The sequence below is a fragment of the Barbus barbus genome (assembly GCF_936440315.1).
Source record: "Barbus barbus genome assembly, chromosome: 9".
Taxonomy (NCBI): Eukaryota; Metazoa; Chordata; class Actinopteri; order Cypriniformes; family Cyprinidae; genus Barbus; species Barbus barbus.
In genome coordinates, this window is record NC_136737.1 from 29378933 (window position 1) to 29395717 (window position 16785).

Below are 16785 nucleotides of genomic sequence, written 5' to 3' on the forward strand. Positions count from 1 at the left end.
TCACAATCATGAAAGCCAAAAATAACATTTCTATAAGTAAACTTAAAATTAGGATTCACATAACATTTGATAAAGTCAAAAATGTCACACCAAAATGATGTTGTGTAAGAGCAATTCCAGAATGAATATAAAGACGTTTCATTGTTTTCTAAACAGAAAGAACAGTTGGTGTTAATATCATTCTTAAGTCTTTTAAGAGAGCACTTATCCTCGTAAACTCTATGAATCAACTTAAATGCAATTTCTCTCATTTTGTTAGTAATTAAATATTTGTGAGGTAATGAAGTCGGAAAGTCGTGGCCTAATGGTTAGAGAGTCGGACACGTAATCCAAAGTGGTGAAATCAAGAAAGTTTAAACCCCCTTTCTCAATGGTGATAATAAGTACAGTTTTTCTAATAAAATGAGTTTCATTCTTCCAAACAAAGTTGAGCAGAGTCAACATTCAAAGAGAGAGCAGCATATGTTAACCTTGACAAACCTTCAGATTTAGCTAGTAAGATTCTTCCCTTCAATGAGAGATCATCACGCTGGAGCCACATATTCAGTTTCTGAGTACTCTCAATTAATGAATTAAAATTTAAGGAGCATCTTTCTAATTCGTTTTTTTTTTTGTTATAATAACACCTAAATAAGATACTTGATCTTTGATTTGAATATTACAAATTTCTGACAAATGACATTATTTGATGGACATCAGTTCACATTTTGAGAGGTTCAAGAACAGGCCTGATGCTTTGGAGAATTGCTGGATATACTTTAATGCTAAAGGAACGTGGTTAGCATCTTGCAACAAAAGAGTGGTATCATCAGCAGCTGACTGATGAGTATCTGTTTGTCAGCAATAGAGATACCATGAAGACCACTATTAGAAATATAAGAAGCCAATATCTGGGAAACTAGTAAAAATAAATAAGGGGATAATGGACACCCTTGCCTAATACCACATGACAAGTAAAATCTAGGAGAAGTACCATATTTTAATTTAATTGTGCTACTACAGTTGTAATATAGAGTTATTACCGCCTTACATTCACCAATTATTACGCCTTATATTCACCAAAACCGAATTTTTCCACTGATTTAAATATAAATATATGTTCAACTGAATCAAAAGCTTTATAAAAATCCAGGAAAACAATAAAACTATTATGTTCCAGCAAATCACTATAATCCAATAAGTCTAAAACTAATCTAATATTATTCATTATATGTCAGTTCCTCATAAATCCAGACTGAGTCTCATCTATAACAGTATCCAAACAATCTTTAAGTCTGTTAGCAAATATTATGGCGAAAATGTTATAGTCATTGTTAAGGAGTGTGATGGGTCTCCAGTTGTCTAAATTGGTAAGATCTTTCTTAGGTTTAGGAATTCAAGTTATGAGACCTTGCATCAATGTAGGAGGTAAAGCCTCTTTTTCAGTACTTTCTCTAAAAACCTGAGTTAAAAAGGGAGTAAGTTCAACAGCTCATCTGTAAGTCCATCAGCCATATCACCCTGCAGCCCAAGACCGGTTGCCCACTGAAGCTAAGCAGGGTTGAGCCTGGTCAGTACCTGGATGGGAGACCTCTGGTGAAAACTAGGTTGCTGTTGGAAGAGGTGTTAGTGAGGCCAGCAGGGGGTGCTCACCCTGCGGTCTGTGTGGGTCCTAACGCCCCGGTATAGTGACGGGGACACTATACTGTCAAAAAAGCACCGTCTTTCGGATGAGACGTTAAACCGAGGTCCTGACTCTCTGTGGTCATTAAAAATCCCATAGCACTTCTCGTAAAGAGTATGGGTATAACCCCGGTGTCCTGGCCAAATTCCCTCTACTGGCCCTTGTCTATCATGCCCTCCTAATAATCCCTATACACTTGATTGGCTCTATGACTCTCTCTCCTCTCCACCTGTAGCTGGTGTGTGGTGAGCGCACTGGCGCCGTTGTCCTGTGGCTGCCGTCGCATCATCCAAGTGGATGCTGCACACTGGTGGTGGTTGAGGAGAGACCCCCCACATGATTGTAAAGCGCTTTGGGTGTACAGCAATACACAATAAAGCGCTATATAAATGCATCATTCATTCATTCATTCATTCATCACACCCTGGGGACTTATTGTTTTTCAAACTCTTAATTGCTCTTTGTACTTCCTCAGGAGTAACAATGCTATCACAAAAAAATCTATCACTTTCAGATATAACCTTAACATAATTAACCGAGTCTAGAAATGAGGACGTTGTCTGCTCTTAATACCTTGAACTATAAAGATTCTTATAAAAATTGGCACTGTAGTTTGCTATTTCCTTTGGATCTTTAACAATTTTGCCATCAACACAAAGTTGTTCAATAGTTGCGAGGGTAAAATTACGCATTTCTAGCTTAAAAAAATATGCAGAATTGAGTTCTCCCTCTTTGAGCCATTTTTTCCTGGATCTCATCCCTAGCCTTTGATAAGTAGAATTCATCCAATTTCATTTGCAAATCTGCAATTTCAGATTTTTCCGTTTTTAGAGACATAATTTCATGATTAGGTTGTCTTCAAGAACCCTTCTTTTTTGGCTAAAAGTGTTCCAACTTTTCTTTAATAAACACCTGTCTGAAACTTAAAAAGCTCCCAATTGGTACCAAAATAATTTTGAATTATGGCTGCCTTCCAATATCTAGCAATTAATTATTTAATTTTATCCTTTACATCTGGTAATTCTAACAGTGAACTGTTAAGTTTCCACAAAGAAGCTCTGCATTGGCCTGTTACATAATCTGCCATTAAAGGGGTATTAATAAAGATAGTTTTGTGGTCGGTCAACGGGGTACATTGAATGCCGACATTCAGATCAAAATTTGACATACATTTTGATATGAGCCAATAATCAATACGAGATTGTCTTGAATCACTTTTATTGGCCCAAGTAAACTCTAAATTGTTAGGGAATCTCTCTCTCTCCAAATGTCATATACAGAAATCAAATGGCATTGTGCTGTTAAAATGACTGCCTGTAAATTATATTTGTGCATCTTTTGCAGGATCTGAAATTTCCACAGACTGGTGTGTGCAGTGAGGATGGAGAGTCCACAGCAGCTTCCTGGAAATGGTCTGGAGCCATGAATGAGACGCTCCATCACTCCACCTGACCTTACTGCCTCATCTGGACCGGATGCTGCTGTAGTCTCTTCATCCTCAGTGACCCCAGAGCCAGCAAGAACATCTAGAAAAAGAGCAAAAGACATGGAGGATGTGATTTTGTTCAAGTTTGTTCTGCTGGTTTCTGTTAACATCAGTCAATGAAGCCCGAGTTTCAGAAGCTTCAAAAGCATCGTCAAATAATTTCATGAAGAATCTGAACGTCAGGCTCCATTGACTGATGTTGAATGAACAGAAACCAGCAGGACAAACTTCACCAAAATCCCCTTTTGTGTTTGGGGAAGGAAAACCAGAAAAGTAAATTAGTAAATTCCATATTAAAAATACAAAATATTTACCCTGTATAGTCAAACAATGCTTTTAATAATACAAAACATAAACAATCAACTAATAGTGCCTGCACATTGCTTCTGAACAAATCAAATGGGGTGAGAAAAAGTTATAAGGAGGAAATAACTGTTAGTCAATTTTATGGTAATATAATGAAAGCATATGATGATGAAAAATAAGCTTTTGATGACAGAACTTACACTACACAAGACCTTGCAATGCAGATGGGTGAAGAAGTAGGGTTTGTGGAGGGAGCATCATTGGATTGGGAAGTCGTGGCCTAATGGTTAGAGAGTTGGACTTGTAATCCAAAGGTTGTGGGTTCGAGTCTCCGGCCGGCAGGAATTGTAGGTGGGGGGAGTGAATGTCCAGCGCTCTCTCCACCCTCAATACCACGACTGAGGTGCCCTTGAGCAAGGCACAGAACCCCCAACTGCTCCCGGGGCGCTGCAGCATAAATGGCTGCCCACTGCTCCGTGTGTGTGTGTTCACTGCTGTGTGTGTGTTCACGGTGTGTGTGTGTGTTCACTGCTGTGTGTGTGTGTTCACTGCTGTGTGTGTGTTCACTGCTGTGTGTGTGTTCACGGTGTGTGTGTGTTCACTGCTGTGTGTGTGTTCACGGTGTGTGTGTGTTCACTGCTGTGTGTGTGTTCACGGTGTGTGTGTGTTCACTGCTGTGTGTGTGCACGTTGGATGGGTTAAATGCAGAGCACGAATTCCGAGTATGGGTCACCATACTTGGCTGAATGTCACTTCACAATTCACAATCAGAGGTAGTGGGCAACAAAATGAGTGTCTCAGTGTTTGAAGGCAACTGAAGTTCAAAAGATAATTATGTATTAGGAAGATCATAACATTTAGGAAAAATGAAGGGAACTCTAAAACAATGTTACTGTAATGATTTATTTGTTTACCAGTCTAAAAGTCTCAGTTTATATCAAAGACACTCTAGATCCTTCAGAGTAGCATTAAAACCATTCCAACGTTTGCAGGAAAATCTAAGGAGAAGACTCTAAGACTCAAAAGTCAAATGTATTAATAATTTCTAGAGGATTCAAGATAACTCAGCAATGGAAGAGAATGGCTTTGATAAAAGAGAAGCCTCGTCATCTTTATCCAGTGTGGGGCCCTGCTTGTCCTCAACTCATGTTTTCTCATTCTTCAGGTCAAAAGGAACAAGTGTCATTGTATTTTATAATTTAATCATCACCACAATATAAATAAGTAATGATTCAAATAAACACAATTGGTCTTTACAGGCTGATTTTGTGCTAATTTAATGGAGCATTGATTGAGTAATTTATAGCATACATCATTATTTGCTTGCTTGAACTGATTAGGTTTATGTATTTATAAACATTGATGAAATAGGCCACTTTCCGGGTAAATTTTGACATTTTCCTGGTTACTTACATTAGGACAGCTCTAACCCAAGACATTTAATGAAATGCTAATTCAAGATTCTTGATTGTGGCACAAGATGTATATGTAAACTATATATGTAGAGATTTGTACTATTACCTAAAATGCAATTGTTGTACATAATTTTTATGGATTATGTAATCAGATTTCCAGACATTATGCAGGCCTACTTGTAATTAGATTATATTACATTTTAAAATAACTGTTTAAAAGCATAGTAAAAGCAGTTTTTAAATTCTCCATACTTTTTGTATTTGATATATATATATATATTTATTTTTTCTGAAAAAGCCTAGCGGTTATTTACATTCTGAGGCCTACTCTTTGTGGAATAGCACTCACAGACTAGCCGCTAGTCATGTGTCTATCACTGAAAACTAAGGAAAACACAGTATTTGATCACTGAATTTACAGAAACATTTGACTTTTAACAAGTGTTTTCTCAACATTGCATATCTAATTAACTCCTGATAGAAACATTATTATTATATGAATATCATTCAGTGGGTTATTTAACCATGTATAACTCTCTTTGGAAAGCTTTTTGTCGTTTAAACACATTAAAATGTACAATATTTACATGTAATGCAGGGATTCTCTAACACATTTGCTTGAAGTAAGCTCTAAGATTTTTAGTTAATAACTTATATCAATGATAAAATTAAGTCAATAAGTTTTATACTCTAATGTCTATTAAATGGTCACATGACAAAGATAAACAAATCATATTTTTGAAATACTTGTCTTTTAAATCATTTAATTTTAATTTAATTTATAGGTTTTTGACCCCATCTGGGAAAACCTGACATAATGTAACATTTAATGCACTTGATGTTGTTAACAAAGAATGGAATATATTTTCTTATAATTATCTGCAGAGAATTATCATGCAAGACCAAATTAAATCAAGGAGATAAAAAGACAAGACTGTTTTTGTAGATCACTATACAAGCATTTTATTTTTCTTACAGTAGGGAAAAACATGTATTATGTAGACACTGTATCAACAGTATATGTAAACGCATCCTCATACACCTTCCATCAATGTAAGATATAGGTACACACTGCAAAACATTATCCCTCCCCCACCACCATCATATACACTGCTACACACTGCATGGTCCCATGAGAGCTAAGAAAGATTGAATTAACAGAAGAGAGATAATAGGGACCGAGGTTGTATGATTGTTCTTCAGTCGTCTACGTGGTCAGGTTTAGTCTTCATCACTGTGTGTTTCATCAGAACTATAGTTTGCATCCTCAGTTTCTTCATCGGACATGTTTTCAAATAGAATGCTGTCTGATGCCTGTCCCAGAACACATTGTCTGTATAACATCCTAGCCTTATTTTGTAGAAACTGAAGATCTTCCAGTTTTCTCTTGAGAAGGCACAGTAGTCCATTGGAGCTCCCCTCTGATAGCTCGAAGTCACTGTCTACATAAAAAAGAAAGGAAAACATAAATAACATTATTCCTAAGTTTGAATTCCATCAGTGCATTGGTTATTGAATTTTGTTATGGCTACTCACTGTTATTTTGTATTTTAACAGAGAGATCCCTCAGGGAACATTCAGCTTGCTTCAGTGATTGCCAGTGTTGCTTGACCTCCATCACAATGATCTGCTCCTCCTCCTTCAGTCGGGAAAGCAACATGAACCGGTCAAAGAAAATCTTCTTAGTTTAGAAGCTGCTGTTACCTGCAATTAATTAAGGTTTAAAATGACCACCTTTAAGCCTTCAACTGTCACTCCCATTTTTGAACAGACGTGGAAGTGCACAATCCAAACTTAAATTTTTTATCAAATTAATGAATGAAAACATTTTGTAATATGATTTTAATGTATAACGATGTCTGATTTGAAAAGGATGAATTTTGAGATTTTAAGCTTTCAATTGATATGCAATTTAGGATGATTTCTAAAGCATGACAGGGAAAAAGGCAACAAAGAAAGACTTTTTGTGACAAAGGTCAGAACTCGGTCCACTCTAGCCATAAAATAATCTATTACTTTTCCTACATAATTTGTAACGTGTAAAACATCTATTAAGGAGTCTTAGACCTTTCCAATGATATATAGTTAGTCATGATTAGATTAGGATTTATTTGCATTATAGAAGTAAACTTCACTATAACTTCACTGAGGGGACGGGTGACAGTTAAGAGGTTAACACTGAGAACTGTATTAACATCAAACAATGTTTATCAAATACACTGTGTATTTTGTAGGTTAATTACTAGTGTCAGGGCATTCCCATGGCCATTGGAAATGATCCGCTGCGAGGAGTTCGTCCACAGAAGGAAGCTGGTGGACTGACTGTTAACTGAATTCTTTAATGGCAGCTGCCAAGGTCGACATTAATTCTTCTTCTTATTCGGTGCCTTCTTTTGTTGCTATCTAATAAATCAACAACATACATTATTATTACAGCACTCAAGTTCATTCCTTAGCTATGTGAATTACATTTTTATCATCGTATTAACTGACCTGTCCGATGGTACAGATTGCTTTTTCTCAGCTTTATGCTGAAATAAAGGCCTCGAATTCTGCCCTCAAGTCCAGCGTCATCCTTTGCTCTTGATACTACATGTCAAACATGTAGTCGAAATTAGATATCTTCTGTGCAAAACATTTATAATGGAAAATAAATTATTACATTAAAAATTCAAACAGGCCCTTCAACATGTATTACCTGCGGCCCACTGCTGAATGTTATCGTCGCTGACATTAAGCTCAGCCTGCAGACTTGCAAAGCGGTCTCTTTCCACTTTCAGCCTTTCGGTTGTCTAAATACATATCAAAACACTATAAATTAAGTTGATAAATGTTTATAGCATAACAAGTATGCAATAGTAATAATCGCTAAATAATTGTAAATATACTTTTTATATAATTAAAAAAAATCACATTTGCATCAGTAAAATACCTTAACGTATCTTTGCGACAAACTTTTAGCCAGATTTTCAGATTTGCGTTTGTTCCATGCAGAAGCAAGAACTGTGAGCATGTCTGAGCGTGCTATTAGATAGGTGGTCAAAGTAAAAACATCGTTAGTCATGATTAAATTACACTTAGAAGTAGTAAAGAAAGATCTTCACCAGCTTTGGACATATATTTAGTGCAGACTGCTGCTCTCCACAAGAAGGAGTTGACCTGCTCCACATCTTCTCCAATTGTAAGACCAGCTCCCTCTTGATTTCTTCCGGACCATTTTATCTACCAAAAAAAAAAAATGGCTGTTGAAATAAAAGCGAATGTCCATACCCCAAAAATATGTAATGACAGAATGTTACCTCACAACTCCACTCATGTGCTTTGGCATGCATAACTGATAACAGTGGGCGCATATTTAATAAAGGGCTTAGCTCCGGACAGTGTCCCAGCACTCTCTTTAAGTATGGCCAGTACTTGCAGGCAACATCTGAACAGAAAAATGCCACATTTTCCTTCGAGAGGGTGTTTTGAAGGAACAAGGGATAAGCAAATATTTCCCCTCTAAACGTATTTAGGGTTTTTAACAGTCCTCCATGTCGGCAAACAGCCACCTCAAGGCCTTCCTCATCAATCTTTGAGGATGACTCCTTTGCTGCTGTCCATTGAGAGGAGCCACAAACCCCTTTACCTGTGCCCTATGATATTACATGAAAATTAGTATTAATATTTCAATAATGGCAGGTGGACTTGAATATGCAATATTATAAAATATAAATAAAAACATAAAATGATCAAATAAGTTAAGGGTTATTACATGCTTGGTCTTTTCATGAACATATTCCACAAAGGAGGAAACATCATCAGCTTTCATTATAAATATGCCATCGAAGTAGCCCTTCTCTGTCCTTGATTTTATAGAGAAAGAAAAACATGATATAGACAGTTAAGAAGTATAAATAAAATAAAATACAATAAAATGTACAAAAAAATTTAAATACACACCCATGTGCATTATGGAACCTGTATAGCTTCCTGTTACCATCCACTGAGACTGCATGCATGGATGGACGGCAAGCAGGACATTTAAATGGTTGGGCACCACAAAGCCTCTCAACCTCATGCTGGGCAAAGGTCCATTCCAGAAAGGCTTTCTATGACGTGTCTCCACATATTTTACCATTCTGTTGAAATAACCAAACCAATCAATCACTTTAAGGAATAAATTGCATGTAAACAGTAGATTGAATAAGAATATTTACCCTGCCATTGTACTACATTTACATTTATTCATTTAGCTGACGCTTTTATCCAAAGCGACTTACAATTGCTATATATGTCAGAGGTCGCACGCCTCTGGAGCAACTAGGGGTTAAGTGTCTTGCTCAGGGACACATTGGTGTCTCACAGTGGATTCGAACCCGGGTCTCTCACACCAAAGGCATGTCTTATCTACTGCGCCATCACCACCCTCTGTTCTTCTTAGGTCAAGGAATGCTTGACGTGAAAGACCTGGAGCAAATAGTTTTAAGTCCAGAAAAGACCTCAAAAGTTCAGCCTCATATACGGTCTCAAAATGTATAGAGGCTGGCCAGTACCCAGACTTGAGGAGATTACTGAGTTCCACTGTCCATGTTTTCCCACAGCATGAGCACTCCAGAGATGGAAGAGTGAGATTGTACCGTCCTAATAAAAGATGATGTATCACAACAGCTTTCAACTTCTTAATAACAGATATTACATGCAAGCATCGAGTTTTCTTATATTACTTCAAGTGTTCTTTTCATGAAGAGAAAGAAAACACATCTTACCATTAAAATGAATTAGAATAATGGGCTTGCCTCTGGTCACTCTGCATGAACTTTCTGAACAGGCACAGATTTTATCTGGCAAAAGTAGTGGAAGATATCGGACTAAAAACGTAAAAGCAGAACAATGATAAACAACTCCTCAGCAAAGAATTCATGAAAAAAGTCAAATGTAATATATAATTTCACATATTATTAAAAAATACTTTGTTATTATTTTTTTTCACTAATGAACAACCATTTAAAATGTTCAGACTGAAAAGAGTGATGGGACACATGGAAAGCATACCCTGTTCAGAGAACTCAAATGATTCAGAATGTCTCTTCACTGCAGTGGTTGGACACAATGGCTTAAAGAACCCATGGACCATAGACTCCCTGTTATGAAGAGGTAGCTGCTGATGGACATCTCCATCACACAGGGTGCATAGATACTGCCTGGGTAGACAGTCCCTGCACCTCAGCAGTTAGACAGTGTTGGCAGATGCATTCCTGAACATATTCAGCCTCCAAAAGATTCATAACCAAGGACTGCCTTGCAATGTGCCATTTTTCATGGCTAAGGGATTGCCGCTTCTGCCAGGCTGTGGCCAAAGACACCTCTTCAGGCTGAACAGTCATCATTAAGGATATGCTCCAATTCTTCAATGAGTGTGACTTCATTGAAAGGGAAACAGTGTTATAGTCACAATACAATCCATTTTTATGGAGATATTGTACAATGATCATGCAATTATTTATGTTACAGCTGGCAGAATAAACCATTTTAAAACAGTTACCAGTTCCTGCTCGATAAACAAATTCCTCTTGGATATGTTCACTGGTAGGAGCTTTAAACAAAATAAAATGTGAATGCATAAATAATACTTTAAGGTTCTTTATATCTAGTTCTGTAAGTAAATAAGTGCACTTGAAGATTAAAACAGACTGCACATAGCTAAACATTGATCAAATAGGGAGAAAAGACAAATCACAACTGAAAATAACAATACATTTAAATGATAACTGTAAATTCACAACTGTCTCAGCATGATTAGTGATCCGCTCTTTTCAGATTTGGTTTTATTGCAGTTTTTCTTCGAAGTGGCCTTACCACATTCCCATTTTTGTCCCTTCTCCTCCACTTCACAGTCGTGGGATGTGGCTTAGACCTTTTGGCTTGATTATTTTCCTCTTTCTAAATTGCAAATATATTTTACAGGTTTTCAAAGCAGTTTACACTTACACGAATAATATATTAGCCTATATAATTAATCATCTGTAGCTTTCTTTAAAATAAGTCAAAGTAAATTATTATTTAAGATACAATTTCTAAAATGACTGGCATATGATCAATAAACACATCTCCAAGAAGATGTGCTGCTTCTAAAGAGCCTCTGGACATTCTGCTTGAACAAATGTAAAATAGGGAGGAAAAAAAATCACTTAAAATAATAATAATAATTAAAAAACAAGTTGTTCTAAGCCAGGGTTACAATGAGATTAATCTACATATCTGTGATCGACACGTAATGCCTGGCATGCACATAAAGTAATGTGATCTCATCATAATTTAACCAAATACATATTTCAATAAAAAGTAATCTTTGCGCACAGATGACCCTTACACTAATTTTATTCTAATACATTTAATGAAAATGATTTTAAACAGACACTGCGTAGCAACACTGTGGGCCTACAAGTGCACGCTCACTTAAGAGAATAATAACGTTTGATGCTGACAGCATTGACACGCATTAGAAATCCTATTAGCACTTGCAGTTACAATATTTATTTATTTGTTCATATTTTTGTCTAAATGCTTGTGTTGTGCTGATTGACAGCTTCGACGATGCACGAGGTCGCACGAGATGAACTGGAGGATACTCGCGGGATAATGATGAGACGCTAAACGATTTGATTGGTTCCGAGCTGGAGTGGGTGGGTCCTGAATCAGCGAAGGGCTAAAAACCACTTTATATATTCATCATCATCATCATTATTACTAGTTAATACTTTTACTATTCCAAATACAATCACAAACAAAAACATAAATCTTGAGTATGATTGAAGGGGCGGGACGATGGTGATGATGTTGACAATAATACATTCACTGTGTACAATGCTTACGCGTTTTCCATCAATGGAAGCGTAACGGGAGGCTACGCCGAATGAAAATGCAAACTCGTTGTATAGGTACGCAGTAGTAAGAGACTGGGTTGAAATAATTATGTCCACTGATTTGGTAGATAGAAAATGTTAAAAAACAAGGCTTACTGTGCACAGTTTTCGTGGAGTAGCATCTCTGACGGATCCGTGAGCATCATGTCTCCTGCCGGCGGCCAAACACAGGCTGACCGGGACCCGATGAAGGAACCGCACCAGCTCTGAGTCTCACTCGCTTATTGCTTCAGTATCCCATGTTGAACTGCATCATATCGCCGGGATGATAATCTTCTGGTATAAAGTGATCGCTGAGTTACACACCACGGCGTTGTTTGAAGCAGATGCATTAGTGAAGTCCCATCTCTTCAGCTGCACTAATGCACCGAGGCCCGGAAGATACCGTCCTATTTCTTGTTAGGAAACCTGTGGACTCAATGACCTGACAGGCTGGAGTTTGTGCAACCTCCACAAACACAATAATTTACCATGACCATGATAAATAGAAATAAAAATAACTGCCGAAAACACACTGACTCACGCCCGCTCCACTGAATACCAGCAGAGATGCACACGACTCCCTCTCGTGACGTAATATGACGCGCTGTTGAAAAAAAAGCAGTTTTTGAGAACAGTCAAGGAAAGCGTCACTTTTTCTCCTAAATAAAACATTTTCAGATCCTGCATTAACGGTTCATATGGTATTTTCATACAAGGTTCATTTGAAAAAATGTTTTAACCTGCAATATGCTCTTTAATATAGAGGTATACCTTAAAGATTTTGCCTTTGCCAGCGGTTTACTGAAGCGAATAGAGAGTTTTCTACACTCATATTTGAACAACTCCCAATTAGAAGATATTGAGACTGATGGTTTTCCTTTAAATTCTTCAATAATATTCTTAATACCTGAACAGTAAGGAGGAGCAGGACAGATATCACTGGATTTAATAAAAGGAGACATGAAATCAGATATAAGCCAATAATCTATACCTGATTTTTTAAGAGATCTGCACTAAACCAAGAATATGAACAAGCATCATAAATCTGTAAGCGTCCAATAGGCATCCAACAAAAATCATTAATAATGGTGTTACCTCTGCGTGATTCTTGTTTTGAAGGAAATCTATACATAAGTCAGGAGCTTCTTTAAAATCTCCTCCGACTATTACTGCAGCAGAGGGATATTTACTTTTTAAATCAAAGATTTTAGAAGAAAGATCATGAAAAAAACTGCTGTTTTGCTTATGATTGTTAAAATCATAAACATTGGCCAAGATAAACAAGAAATCTCCCAAAAGAATAACAACAATAATCCATCTGCCCTCAGAAGAAGAAAAGGACTGAAGAATAGAGGATCAAACTAAATCAGATCTCCAGCGGAGAGGTTAGTACATGACAGAATAAAATATCACCTCCCCATTGATTGCACCAAAAAGATTCATCTTTGAAAGAAGAATGCGTTTCTCGAAGAAAATAAATCTCTCTTTTCTGTGACATACAAAATAAAAATAAAGCTTTGCGTTTAGATAAATCACGAATCCCCCGTACATTGAGAGAAAAACAAGAAAGTTTAACTGACATACGAACAATACGAGAAAAACTTTTAACCGCTACAGTAATAAAGAATATATCAAATCTAATACAATAAAGTGTAAAACTTAAAACTTATCCAAACCCCTCTTTAACAGCGTAAACTCATTTTAAACTGTCTCCGCTTAACTTAACATATTACAACAATACTGTGTATTTATCAGCTGCTTGTCAACTTCCATACTTTGCCAGTTAACAGTTCCGCAGTGAAAATGGCAATAACCATAACTGGCATAAGAGCACCTAACCTCTAATGTCCATTAGAAGTCAGATATGGTCCGCACAAATCCTCTATCCATCAACAATAGCAAATTACCCTTGAAACCAGCAAGAAGACCCTCTTTTCGGGCTTTCTCCACCAACGGCCACAGTTTATTCCGGGCTTCCTTCGTTCTCTGCGTCAGGTCCTCTGTTACGTTGGTATATCATAGTATATAACAAAAAGTAGTAAAAATGTGTGGCTAAAGAAAAGGAAAGTTATTATAGAATATGAATACTCCAAATAGTTTTGTGTGCACTTCATATATAAAACATGTTTTTCAGTTTCAGATCACAATTAATCAACCTTACACACAAAATACAGATGAATCAGCAGATGTCAAGGTCTTTTTGCTTTTGCTTTCAGACAAAGTATTAATAACTGATCCTTTTGTAGTCAAGATGTTTTTTAGTTAATTCTTTTTCCGCTCTACCCATGCAAACCTTTCAAATTAGCCATGTGCTTTTGCTTCTGGTTGTATGGTTCCTCACTGATTTTAACCCTCGGGCCTGACATGAATTCATAAATCAAATATTCACAGATTATGCACACTAACTCCTATATTGTGTCTGTGAGAGCGCAGGAGGTTATATACAGCAGGTTTTAAAGCCAGCCCATCATAGCTGTCACAGAAACTCACTCATTTTATTTTATACGACACAAAACATCAACAGAATATCAATTACATTTACAAATAAAAACAATAATAAATATGAAAATAATTTCATCAGGTAAACATGGATACAGTGTCACATGCAAGTGAGGACAACATAATATTAAATAGACTAAAACAGACAAACCTGTGCCTTGATGAAAACAAAACAAAAACATTGGGGCGCTCTGCATGCATCCTCTGGTCTATAGTGAGCAGCATGTGTGGATCACTGCAACCATCTACTGGACAATTCATCAAAATGTTTATTTCCCCCAGAATAAAATTACATAAAATGTGTGTTTATTTAAAATTACAAAAGAAGTGCAGAAGTTGTTAATTACTTTAGGTAATTTTCCTGTTCCTCATTACATATGTTTTCTTGAGGAAGCTCAGAAGTCTCCAATATTGTCAATGTACAATTTTACTCCATTTAATAAACCATAAACATAAAGTCTTTTGTTCAAATACTTGCTGAATGGAAAATTGGTCAAAAATATTAGTAAAAAAAAAGCTTTGTTTGTCATCTTCAGAAAATTCAGTTAATAATCAGGTCTTGATCACTTGATTTATTATTTCACCTTCACATAGTTCCACTAAAGATCACCGGCGCTGTTGCACCCAATTCTATAATCAAATATAACTTTTCCTGGATATCTACTTTACTGCAAAGCTCTCCAACCCTGATGAAACCAGAGGTGGACAAAGTACACAACTCCATTACTCGAGTAAAAGTATAGATACTGCTGGACAAATATTACTCCATTGCTCCATACTTTTAAGTAAAAGTACAAACTTGCTTTTAAAACTACTTGTAAGAACCAAAAGTAAATTTCCTTTTTTGTGTCAACTTTATTGGTGTTGTAATGTATGTAATATTTGCAAAGCCTTATGCCTCTGAAGCAACTCATAATCCATTACACTTACTGAATACACTGACTAGCTTGTAGTAGGCTATCTTTGGAGTATAGAGCTTTTAGGATGTTAAAAACATATCCACCTTGTTTTTCAATGCGGAAGTAAGGCGTTTTCTGTGACCATGTGGGACTTCCGGTTCATTAGCCGCTGTAGAGAATAACGAGAAGAATAACAACATGCAATAAACGGTAAAATTGTTTGCACTACAAACCAGTGTGTTAATAGTTAAAGGGGTCATTGGATGTTTTGCATGTTGTTTGAACATAAATGTATGTTGGCAGTGTATGAACACAATCACATTTTTAAAATTTGAATAAAATTAAAACTAAAAGACTAAAATTTCAAATCACATGAGCCAATATTTATTCACAATAGAACATAGATAACATAACAAATGTTTAAACCGAGAAATTTTACAATTTTATACACAAAATGAGCTCATTTCAAATTTGATGCCTGCTACAGGTCTCAAGATAGTTGGGACGGCGGCATGTTTACCATGGTGTAGCATCTCTTTTCAAACCAGTTTGAAGACGTCTGGGCATCGAGGTTATACGTTTCTGGAGTTTTGGTGTTGGAATTTGGTCCCATTCTCGCCTGATACAGGTTTCCAGCTGCTGAAGAGTTCGTGGTCATCTTTGATGTATTTTTATGTTTAATGATGCACCAAAAGTTCTCTATAGGTGAAAGATCTGGACTGCAGGCAGGCCAATTCAGCACCCGGACTCTTCTACTACGAAGCCATGCTGTTGTAATAGCTGCAGTATGTGGTTTTGCATTGTCCTGCTGAAATACACACGGCCTTCCCTGAAATAGACGTCGTCTGGAGGGGTGCATATGTTGCTCTAAAACCTTTATATACCTTTCAGCATTCATAGTGCCTCCCAAAACATGCAAGCTGGCCGTATGCACTTATGGACCCTCATACCATCAGAGATGCTGGTTTTTGAACTGAACGCTGATAACACGCTGGAAGGTCTCCCTCCTCTTTAGCCCGGAGGACACGGCGTCTGTGATTTCCAACATGAATGTCAAATTTGGACTCGTCTGACCATAGAACACTTTTCCACTTTGAAACAGTCCATTTTAAATGAGCCTTGTCCCACAGGACACGACAGCGCTTCTGGACCATGTTCACATATGGCTTCCTTTTTGCATGATAGAGCTTTAGTTGGCATCTGCAGATGGCACAGCGGATTGTGTTTACCGCCAGTGGTTTCTGGAAGTATTCCTGGGCCCATTTATTAATGTCAATGACAGAATCATGCCGATGAGTGATGCAGTGTTGTTTGAGGGCCTGAAGACCACAGGCATTCAACAAAGGTCTTCGGCCTTGTCCCTTACGCACAGAGATTTCTCCAGTTTCTCTGAACCTTTGATGATGTCATGCACTGTAGATGATGAGATTTACAAAGCCTTTGCAATTTGACATTGAGGAACATTGTTTTTAAAGTATTCCACAATCTTTTTACACACTCTTTCACAGATTGGAGAGCCTCTGTCCATCTTTACTTCTGGGAGACTCTGCCTCTCTAAGACATCCCTTTTATAGCTAATACTGTTACAGACCTGATGTCAATTAAATTAATTAGTTGCTAGATGTTCTCC